The sequence below is a fragment of the Octopus bimaculoides genome, chromosome 20 (assembly GCF_046866305.1).
Source record: "Octopus bimaculoides isolate indiv1 chromosome 20, ASM4686630v1, whole genome shotgun sequence".
Classification (NCBI taxonomy): domain Eukaryota; kingdom Metazoa; phylum Mollusca; class Cephalopoda; order Octopoda; family Octopodidae; genus Octopus; species Octopus bimaculoides.
In genome coordinates this window covers 13,829,130-13,841,629 of record NC_142947.1, presented here as the reverse complement: position 1 = coordinate 13,841,629, position 12,500 = coordinate 13,829,130, and the positions used below count along the sequence as shown (strand labels likewise).

The 12,500-nt window shown below is 36.2% G+C and overlaps 1 protein-coding gene across 1 annotated transcript in view; it reads right to left on the bottom strand.

Annotated features, from left to right (window-relative positions):
• Positions 1–12,500, bottom strand: part of LOC106882429 (uncharacterized) — a 106,651-nt gene that overhangs the window by 88,992 nt on the left and 5,159 nt on the right. The window contains exon 2 of the mRNA XM_052974919.2: positions 7,151–7,246. The gene's annotated coding sequence lies outside the window, so the exon portion shown is untranslated. The remainder of the gene's footprint in view (positions 1–7,150; positions 7,247–12,500) is intronic.

Genomic DNA, 12,500 nt, shown 5'->3' with positions numbered 1-12,500 from the left:
AAGCGATGATGGAGGGACAAACACACACACACACATATAAATATATACATATATATATATATATATATATATATATATATATATATATATATATACACGACAGGCTTTCCATCTATTAAATCCACTCACAATTCTTTGGTTGGTCTAAGGCTATAGTAGAAGATATTTGCCCAAGGTGCCACGCAGTGGGACTGAATCCAGAACCATGTGGTTGAGAAGCAAGCTTCTTACCACACAGCCACACCTGCTAAGGTAATGAAAGATTGTGAAGGCATGTGGCTTAGTGGTTAGAGTATCTGACTCACTATTGTAAAATTGTGAGTTCGATACCTGAAAGTGCACTGTGTCCTTGAGCAAGATGCTTTACTTCACGTTACTTCAGAACACTCAGCTGGAAAAGATGAGTAATATCTGTATTTCAAAGAGCCATCCTTGTCATATTCTGTGTCATGTTGAATATCCCTGAGAACTACATAAAGGTTATGCAGGTTTGTGGAGTTCTCAGCCACTTGCATGTTAATTTGGCTGTTCCACTGATTAGATCAACTGGAACACTTGCTCTCATAACTAACGATGTTCATGTTAATGAAAGCTTGCTTTGATGTCTTCATGTCATGTTGAATTATTTCCCTTTTGTTCATGCTATTCTTTTAATGGTATATACATTAAGGAAAACGTGGCTTCCAGTTTACCCAACATATTACCAAATCTGTAATTTGTACCATTTTAAAGCAAAAGAATGAGCCAAAACATGCAACTCTGGCAAGAGGTATATGCAGGCTAAATACCATTTGTGATACCCACATGGATTAAATGGGAAATCTATTATTAATGTAGAAAAGGCAGGTGGAGAATCAGCTAATGGGTTAGTAAGTGGATCTGCGGAAAAATGCCTATTGACAGAGAGAGAGGGGGGGGAGAGGGGGGAGAGAGAGAGGGGGGAGAGGGGGAGAGAGAGAGAGAGAGAGAGAGAGAGAGAGAGAGAGAGATGATCCAAAATATTGGAGAGAAATGGAAAAATATTTGTTCAATGAATTTATTCCAAAATTAAAGAAATTAAAACCCCGTTTATAGAGACACTGAAAATTTTATTACAGGATGACTTTTACAAGTAAACCAAGTTACCACAAGCATTAACATTTTTGTTACTGCTGTTACTAAAGCAAATTATCGAGAAAAATGACTTTTAACAAATCACCACATAAACAAATGTATGAAGAACCCCCTAAAAAACCCCTTTACATATCTTGAACAACAACAAGTCAGCCATTTAATGTCTTCTCCAGATTAAGACCAACAGTTTATTAGAATTAATAACTAAACATTTCTAGACAAAGCTGTCGTCAAAACAACCAACTCAGAAATCGTTTGTTCTTTGTTTCATCCTTCAAAAGCTGACATTTGTTTACACACAGATAATAAACAGAATCAATAAACCTCTGGTCTTTCTGGACAAAGATGTTATTCAAATAAGAGAAACTGCTTAAAAATACAACCTTTCCCAAAACTAATTTGCTCTTTGTTTAAACATTTACCATCTACACACATAAACACACATACACATAGATTCAAAAAAACACATATATATGTGTGTGTCTGTGCATGTATATATGTGTGCGTGTGTATATTATTGTCTCCTTGACTTGATATCATGTGATAGCTATGAGAGTCACTGTGATACAAGCAGGGCCCTTTGTTGACGGTCTTCCATGGAAACTTGTCTGGTCAAGGGTAAATATTATGTTATTTGGAAACAGGTAAAGACTAGTGACAAGAAGGGCATCCAGCCATGGAAAATACACCTCCACAAATTGTCTCTCACACATGTAAGTATAGAAAAATGGACATTAAAACGATGGTGATAATGATGATAGTGTGATAGTGACAATGATCTGAATCAGTCAAGATCTTCTTCTTAAGACTAATCATTAATCTATGCCTGATCTCTTTAATCCAGTGCTGGACGTTTTGTATAAAAAGAAGGGCTGAGCTGTCAACTGATCATTATCTATTTGTCTGTAACTGGAGACAATCTACAGCAGAGAAAACTCACAAGACTGGTAAATTCAGTATAACTTATAGAATAAAGTGGAAAGCCCAAGCAGATGGGGATCAGAAGCAAATATGCAGACACTATTGCATCAAAATTCAAAGACTTTTCTGAATAGACCAAGGATGTTGAAACAGAGTGGAGTTTTTTTTTTTTTTTTTTTTTTGGCAGTTCCTTCTTTGGCTGTACATTAATGCAGACAAAAGCAGTTTGGTGTGGTGCCAAGTGGTAAAAGAAACTCCTGGTTTAACCAGGAAGTTAAAGATGTCAAAGAGGCTTACAAAGCTTGGCTTGGAAACAAGTCTGCCCTCTTGTACAAGTGGTATACTAAGGCATGGAAAGTAACAGCAGAGACAATAAAAATGTCTGTCTAAGGTTAAGTCATGGGAGGACTCTGTGGTTAAGCTGAACTCTGACTATAGATTATCCAATAAAGTATTCTGGCTGACCATCTGCTGACTTACAGAAGAGGGTTTCTGTAACAAGAAACCCTCTTCCACACCTGTCATTTAGAACTCAGCTGGGGTTCTTTTCTCTACAGAAAAAGGAACATTCTTAGGAGGTGGAGAGAATACTTTACTGATCTCTTAAATCCAGTCATGAAATAAATCTTCTGGTGGACACAATATGCATCTAGAAATCAAGATTAACCTTACAGAAGCTGAAGTTATAGGGACAATTAATGCTCTCAGATTTAACAAGGCCACTGGAGAGGATGAGATTTGGCCTGAGATGATAAAAGACTTTGGCTGACTCATGTATGCCAGGTGGCTTGGACCTTTTGAAAGACACTGAAGCAATGATGATATGGGGTGATAATCCCAGTACTTTTTAAGGGAGACAAATGCTTGCTTTGTAAACCTAGAAAAGGCATATGACTTCATGCTGCAGGACATGCTAGAGAGGGATTTGCAGGAATTTGGGGTAAATGGGCAGCTTTTGATTGCCACAAAGTCCCTATACAATTGTCCAGATGTTTGTGTTTAGATAAATGGTGCTTAGTTGAAAGCTTTTAATACAGATGTTGGACTTCAGCATGGATGTATCTTGTCACCTCTCTTTTTCATAAGTTTTATGAACTGGATTGACACATGCAGGAGAATAAATATAAATATATATAAATATATATATGCAGGAATCCTCTGTATTATGGAAGTAATGTGCCCCTGAAAATCTAGATGTCATATGAAACTCTACGAAATTAATTTTCCAATGATTTTCCTGTTATAAAATAAGAATGACGGATTTTTAAAGAAAAACAATAAAAAAAGAAAGAAAAGAAAACATGTAACACGACCAATTTTATGCATGGAAATAACAATTTCTAAACATACACAGCACTACATGTACACATAAAAGCATTAGAAGAGAAATACATTGGGGAATAAATAAGAAATGTAATATTGTAATAAGGTATAAGGCAGAAATGATGGCAGAATTGTTAGCATGCCGGATAAAATGCCTAGCAGCAGTTTGTCTGTCAAATTCTACTGAGGTTGAATTTACTTTTTTTATCTTTTTGGGGTCAATAAAATAAAGAGCAGTTGAGCATGGGTTGATGTAATCGACTAAGCCCTTCTCCTGAAACTGCTGCCCTTGTGCCAAAATTTGAAATCAATACTGTAAAAAGGTATAGGCAGTGAATTGGCACAGTTGTTGAAGTGTCAGACAGAATACTTCAGCGTATTTGTCTTGACTCTCTTCACTCTGAGTTCAAATCCCACAAAGGGCCTGCCTTGTCACATTCTGGGTTACACTGAATCTCCCTTAGAACTACATTAAGGGTTCATGTGCCTGTGTAGAGCTTAGCCACTTGCATGTTAATTTCCTGAGCAAGCTGTTCCGTTGATTGAATCAACTGGAACACTCATTGTTGTAACTGATGGAGGGCCAGTTATGTTGAACTTCTTCCAGAAGTCTCCAACTGCAAGGTTATCCTCCCTTTCAGTTCTTTCATAATTTTCTTGAAAGTTCTTCTCAGATAATATGCCTTGAAGTTAGCTATCATGCCTTGATCCATTGGCCGGGGCAAAATTTGTTCTCTTGATGACTTATCCTTTTCTTACATTATTAGCAAGCTCATTGCCAGTACCTCCTGACTGGCCTTCGTGCCGGGTGGCAAGTAAAAGCACCCACTACACTCTCAGAATGGTTGGCGTTAGGAAGGGCATCCAGCTGTAGAAACTCTGCCAAATCAGATTGGAGCCTGGTGTAACCATCTGGCTCACCAGTCCTCAGTCAAATTGTCCAACCCATGCTAGCATGGAAAGCGGACGTTAAACGATGATGATGATTTAATTTCAGTGGGTAGGTGGGTTGATGCATTGTATAAAAGGAGCAAATGCTGCATTGGAAATATTATGTCTAGCATTGAACCTTTTGACAAAAATGTTTGTAAACTACTCTTTGAAAAGGCTCTTATAAGAAATGACTTATTTGAATGCTGAATCAGAAGTAAATGAAATTTTGCCTTACTCTTGAAAATCCTTGGGTTTCCAGGGTAATATCTGAATAGGCAACTTTAATAACATATCACCAGTGATATGTTCTCCCAAAAGAAATGCAAGACAATTCTTGGATGCTTTAAATACTCGTGTTGATTTTTCTGCTTGAGAAACATGTTCTAGTGGGCATAAACTTCCAGAAAACTGTAGATTTATCAACGATGCATTTTGCCTTAGCAATAATGTTTTACAGTTGCTCAGGACAATTAGTAGTAACCTCTGTTTCAGCATAGACAGTTTCATCAGTCATTTTCATGGGAACATTCAAACACTTCTTAAACCTTCCAAATGACTAACATATTAGGCAAAAAAGCTTCTCCTTAGAAATTTCTCCTTCCTTTTTCAGCAAATTGTCATAAAAACTTTTTGATTTTCCTTTTCTATGAATTACCATCATGCTTATTCATATTATATCAAGTCTGATCCTCAATTTATCCACTCAGGAGTCATTCTATTTTAGGAATCACATTATATCTATGAAAATATAAGTTCCTAGCAGTTAACAGAGTAGCTTCTTGAGCACTTGACTTAATTTACTCTCTATGGTCACATATTGTTCTTATTCTAGATGTTGTAAACTTTTATGTTTTGGCAATGTGGCTGATTTTTCTTCTTTGGCATTGTACCTTTGTAAATCACGAAGCTCAATATCCAGTATAATCCATTTACATTTCCTTTTCACACTATTGTCTTCAGTTTCACTCGATGGCTTCTTTCCAGGCATCTTGATTTGGTAGGTAAATCCTCCAATAGTTGTAGTGATCAACATTTATTCATAACAAATATACAGTAAAAAATATTGCATTAAGAAAGAACTGTTTTGTGAGAGCAAAAAAATTGTTAGGTGGGAAAACTTTGCATAGGCCTCTGAGCAGGTATCACCAAGCTTTTGGCAAAATTTGATACAGATTCTCTACTGTCATGGTCAATGCGATGATCACATGCTACACATCTTCCTTCCAAGCACTGCTGTAAACAGCGGAAGTGAGCTAGAATGTTAAAACTTATTGCGCATGCACAGCAGAGTTCAAGGTCAATCTGTGCCTAGCAGCTTCCCTCTGTGTGCTTTAGCTTCATTACTATGGCAAGAGTCTGGATACTTATTGATCAGATCTCGTATATATGTATATACATATGCATATACATATACACATATATGTATAACAGGAAAAGGATCAAAGGCCCTTCTCAAACCATAGGCTCACAGATCATCAACCATCTCAGTCTTTTGTCATCTCTTCTGTGAGGCTCAACACCCTGAGCTCATTAATTTATCCCACAGATTCTGTGATGCATTAAGTACCCCACCCACCTGCTCACCTTGAATGAGTTGATGGTCTATGACAGGATCACTCATTTTTGCCAGCTGAGGGGATTGGAGCATTGTGAAATGAAGTGTTTTACTCAAGAACACAATTCATCTGGTCCAGAAACTGAAATTACAACCTCATGATCATGAGTGTGACATCCTACTCACTGAACCACATGCCTCCACACACATATCTATACATAATTGTAAATATATATATAGGTGCAGGAGTGGCTGTGTGGTAAGTAGCTTGCTTACGAACCACATGGTTCCGGTTCAGTCCCACTGCGTTGCACCTTGGGCAAGTGTCTTCTACTATAGTTTTGGGCTAACCAAAGCCTTGTGAGTAGATTTGGTAGACGGAAACTGAAAGAAGCCCGTCGTGTTTGTATATATATATATATATATATTATTATATATATTTATTTTCTCTAAGTTAATAAATAACTCTGACAAAATAAATTGGTTAATAGATACCAGGGTAGCAAAGATCACAAAATGACTGTGGTGTAACTCCTGTTTATGAGGTAGAAACTCCTTGTTATTTTGGGTACTTGAGTAAATATATAAATTTAGTAAATGGAGTAAAACGCATATGTTAAATGAATTCTTTTATTTCCAACATATGTTTCAAAGATTACAAATTATACCTTCCATAGGAATATATATATATATATATATATATATGTGTATGTATGTTTTTGTGTGTGTGTGTGTGTGTATGTGTGTCTTTGTTTGTCCCCACCACCATTGCTTGATAACCAATGTTGGTGTGTTTATGTCCTTGTAACTTAGCGGTCGGCAAAAGAGACCGATAGAATATGTACACACATATATGTGCACATGCATGCACTCACACAATTCCTAACACAATTGCTGTTAGGAAAGATTCCCTTCTTGAGTTGTCGCGAAAGGTTGAAATTCCAGATATTCCTCACATCATTGAGTACTTTGCAAGCAAGGACCTCTACAATGCACCTTGATGTACTTCTCCGACTTTCCCAGGAGACACATCCATCACACTATGATTCATTTGATTCCTCACAAGGGTGAGAAGGAGAAAGATGTAATATTTATTCTTCTACTAAGATTATCAGTGGTAGCAATCAAAATTAGTTTGGCAAAAATCTTGTCAAATAACAACCATAAAAATGATTCCTGAAAAAAAAAAAATTTCCAAAAATGATCTTTTACTCTATGAATTTTCCTTCATAAGAAAATTAGTTGCTCAAAGGAATAGGAGAGCAAGGGAAAACATGCAGCAGAATGATTTCATAAAATTCTTACCGTAAAATTACTATTCCTGCATAAAGCCAACAGACTTTTATTTAAATCTTTCCAGTTGATTAAAGCTGTTGATGACTTGGTTGACTGAAGACGAAACTGAAAGTATAAAACAAAACAATGCTGTAGACTAATGATTGATTTCAAGTATAGGAATTATATTATCTATAGATAATTATAAGAACTATACATACATGTGTAAATAGTAAATGCTAGGTTTGAACTCAGGACTTTCAAATTAGGTTTCCACTGTCTTACTTACTCAGCTATAACAGCAACTTACATTAAAGTAAAATCCAGAAGCCAAGGAAACTGGACTTGGTCTGTGTTGGCAACAATAAGGCTATAGGAAAATTCATTGAAGTTTTTGTTAAGTTTATCATGATAAGTGATATATATATATATATATATATATATATATATATATTTCCCTCAATTTGTGTAAATGTGTATAGAATAAGATATTAGTTGAATAAAGTTACAACATGGTCTAGTTTTCATGTTTTTACTATTGCATTAAAAAAATATGAACATTACAAAACATTTTTTTAATATTTAACACACTTCAACATTGTAAAAAAATTTTAAAAATACAATAATAAAAAATGTGAAAATCAGACCATGTTGTAACTTTATCCAACTGATATATATATATGTGTGTGTGTGTGTGTGTGTGTGTGTTTGCATTGGTTGAGTTGAGTTTATTATTTCCATATATATTGAGGGATGCAGAAAATTTAAGAGCTGAGATGAAGAACAACTTCAAGGCCAGAACAGAACAGGGTTCTTGCTGTTGTGGTGCACTATAGTTACTCACATTGTAGAAGAGTGGGTGTGAGTAACCGAGGTAGAGCTGTCAAGTGAGAGAAACTAGTGGTAGTCAGTTATGGGGCTGGATCCTGAAGCTACAAGGTGAATAGAAGTGGGCAAGGACAGAAGAACAGGGATTGTTGGTGGGTAAATATTACAATAATGTATAGGCTGAGTGAGGGTTGGTCAAAGATAAAAGATGGCAGTTGGGGGGTGGGATATGAAGAACAAAGTTTGAGTGGTTGATAATAAACATATGTTGAGAAGAAAGAAGGTAAGTGTTGGTGATGAGTGCTGAGATTAAGTTGGGTTGAGAAGTGGATGTAGTGAATGGTTGACAATGGTGGAGGAATGATTAATGATGTGTATGAGCTGGGGGAAGGCAGGGACCTGTAGGTTGACTCAGTGTGCAGAAAGCAGTGAAGGACAGTAGAGCAGTAATAATAATAATAATAATAATAATAATGATGATAATAATAATAATAATAATAATGATACAATAGGCATAAGGATGAGAGAAAGGGAGATGACAAATGGGAGGATAGGTTGCAAGAGTGTGAGGGGAGAGGCAGATGTTGTGCAGGGAAAGAGTGAGAGATATATGGTGGGGGAAGGAGATAAGTTGGTGGCATAGAAGGATAGTCAATGTAAAATGCGAGAGGAGAGGGAAGGAAGGATGGATGTTGAGAGAAACGGTTCTGGATGGTGAGAAAAATAATAGATATCGGAAAAAGATGATGAATTATGCAGTTTCGCTCTCGTTTAATTACAACAGCAGAATACTGTAGGTAGGTGGTGATGGAGGAATCGGTGAGAAAAAAAATATGATTGGTGATGGGTATGGCTTGGAAAGGAAATCAGGCAAGAAGCCCAATTGTGTATATATACATGTTATGCTTCCAGAATTTCTGTTTTGCTGAAATGGATGAAGTCTTCTCAAGAACCACACATCCCAATCCTTTATCTTCTCTTTGTAAAGCACAAGGTCCCAAGATCAGCCTTCACTACATTAGTCAATGTCTTCTTGATTCTCTCTGTACTACAAGAGTGCCATACAATTTAGATGATTAGCATTTCTTTATATAGATATCCTCATCCATATGCATCTATAGTAATATGATGCATCCTATGACTACATCAATGCAAACATCTTTCTTACACATTACATCTGATTCCTCTTATGGTCAATTTTTCTCTCAGCACATCTGTACCTCGTCATTCATGCACACTTGAATTGCACATCCAACGGAGACCCATGCCTTGCTATCATGCAGCATCACAGTGATAAGATAAGTGCCATATAATCTACCCTTCTTTGAGGTAAACAAAATTTGTTGACAGCAGTGGTAGTAGCTCCCTCAACATTTGCCACCCAGTTTTTACCCTGGCTACTATACTTGAAGGACAACTTCCTCCATTGCTAATTATGCACCTGGGTAATAGAAACTATCAACTATTCTAGTAAGCCATCTGGGTATTTAGGTACTCTTTTTCTGGTGTACTCAGAACACATATTCCTCTAGTACATCTGTTACATACGAAGTTCACTTCCTGTTAGTTTGCCTGTGATTCCACTATATATATATTACATATCTTTTCCTGCATATCAAGCAAGGCCATTTTCCTGAAGACATCTGAATCCTGTTTTCTTTCTGACTTACTCTACTCTTTTACTTGTTTTAGTCATTTGACTGTGGCCATGCTGGAGCACCGCCTTTGTTTAGATATAAATGTAGATAGAAAGACAGATAGATAGATTGACAGATCGAATGGTAGATTGACAGTTAGATAGATAGACAGATTGCCTATATGACAAAAGTGGGCTTTGGTGCAGGGTGTTGTAGTTTATTTTGTTGTGAGTGCTTTCAAATCAAAGATTCTTCATCAGACTTTCTTATTTCCTTAATTCTTTAAATGCAGGCAAGTGTCAATTAATTCTCATGGAAACAATAAATATTTCTACCTATCTATCAATCTCTCTATCCATCCATCAGTTGTGCATTGTATTCTGGAGCAAAACACTTTATTTCACATTGTTCTAGTCCATTCAGCTGTCATTGGGTAAGTATAGGATAGACTGACAGTCCATGGAGGGGGAATATTGGCCTGTCTGTATATACTTATATACATTTATATATATATATACATACATATGTATTTAAATATATATGTAGATCCATAGTGTAAACTGTTTAAGTACTAAATATGTTGTGAAATAAGAGGTTGACTAAGAGAGAAGGTAAATTCACATGCAGTAGGTGTACAGAAGCAATAAGCGCTAAGAGCACTTGCTGATTAGTGGGTGAGGATAATTTCTGAGAGCATCTAACCAAAGCAAGAACTGGCTGGAAACATTTCTGGAAGCTGTTACCTCTACTTGCAACAAAGGGATTTTTCTTCAAAATGAAGGATAGATTGTATGATGCTCGTGCTTGTAGTGAGATGATACATGGTAGAGAGATGCAAGCTTTGAATGCAGAGCATCTGCAAAGTCTAGAAAGAAGTAAAGTGAGCATGCTCCACTGGATGTGTAATACAAATGTCCATAACTAACAGAGCACAAACAAGCTGAGAGAAGAACTGGACGGGCTATCTTTCGATTTGATGTGAGGAAACGCCAAGTGAAAGCACATGGGGTTTTGTTTACATCTAATCGGCAAACTCTAACTCTAACCCTAAACCTAACCCTAAACCTAAACCTAACCCTAACAGGCCGATTAGATGTAAACAAAACCCATGTGCTTTCACTTGATGTTTCCTCACATCAAATCAAAAGATAGCCACTGGACGTAATAGGAATCAGGTGAGATGTGCACGAGAGAAGACTCTGTGAGTATGAGAATATGACAAGTATGGGCAAGGGCAGCTGTATAAAGCTGGGGCTGTGAACTCAAAGTAAACAGAATTTGTGAAAGACAGATCTGAGTCAATTACAAGTATGAAGGAGATGACAAAGAACAATATTGACTGAAGGTATCCTGTGGGGGAGAAAATCTGCTCATCCATTCAGATGTGGTGAAACAAAAGTTAAAATTGCCATGTATGTCTGTTTATATACAGGCATGTGTTGCTAGGCACAGCTATGCACATAGCTATGTGCATGGATATCTGACTACTGTCTGGTCTTTATCATTGACTTCATTAAAAGCTTCTCACCCCTTTACCACTCAGGTCACTTGCTCCTCTGTTGTTTGTCTCTTGCATCACACATCTCTATTATAGTTCTATCACTCATCTGTCTGTTACCCATACCACCATCACTCATACCATTTTTCAGGAAAGATTGCAAATGGCCGATACTGCTGGCATGTGCTCATTATACAACTGGTGCTTGATGTTAACACAAGGAAACAAACAGTAGGCGCCTTTCAGTTTCCACCTTCCAAATCCACTCATAAGGCCTTGAACAGCCTAGGGCTGAAGTAGAAGACACTTGCATAGGGTGTTGCACAGTGGGACTGAACTTCAAACCATGCGACTGTGGAGCAAAATTTTTAACCACACAGCTACATATGATTAAAAATTTATATACATTTATACACACATGAATCTAAGGACACACATACTTATGAACATATATTTCTAAAGGTATATGTGTGAGTGTGTGTATACAAATATATGTGTATATATACATATATATCTATCTATCTATCTATCTAACTCTCTCTCTCTCTCTCTCTCTATACACACACACACACACATAACATACATTATACATCTGTATACACACACACATATATGCATACATTTAAAAATATATACATATATGTTTGTGTGTGTATATATGTGCATATATATATATATATATGCATATATGTGCCTGTACTTATGTATATATTTAATGGTGTGTGTGTATAAATATATGTATATACACATATACAGAGAGAGAGAGAGAAAGAGAGAGAGTGAGAGAGAGGTATTTAACTGTAAATATATATATACACACACAAACACACACAAATATATATATATATGTACACACAGACACACACAAATATATATATATTGTGTATATGTATATAAATGCATAAACACACACACACATTCTTATATACATATATATGTGGATATAGACATATATAAATATATACATGGATATGCACATATATTACATATATATGTACACATGCATATATTACAGCACAATGCAGCAATGTAATCATAAATATATATTTTGATGTGGTAGGACACCATGATAAATTTGGTTAGTACTTGTTGGCAGCAGAGCAGTCATGTAGAGGCCCCCATGTAGACTCGTGATGCTCATGTGGTTCACAATTCTATGTTAACTGTACTAGAAATGTGTTTTACTCTATCACGCCCTTGTTGAATAAATTTTTTATTTTTGATATATTTTTTTTTATATTGAATCAATTAATAATTAGTGTGTAGAAAAACAAAAAAAAAAAAAAATGATTCCAGCAAGAAAGAAGAGAAAAAAAGGAAGCAAAAAAAAAAAAAAGAACCGAATGAAAATATCAGAGCGCAAACAGAACTCAGCTTGTTGTTGAGAATGCTATAAAGGAAAACACAAGAGGAGCAG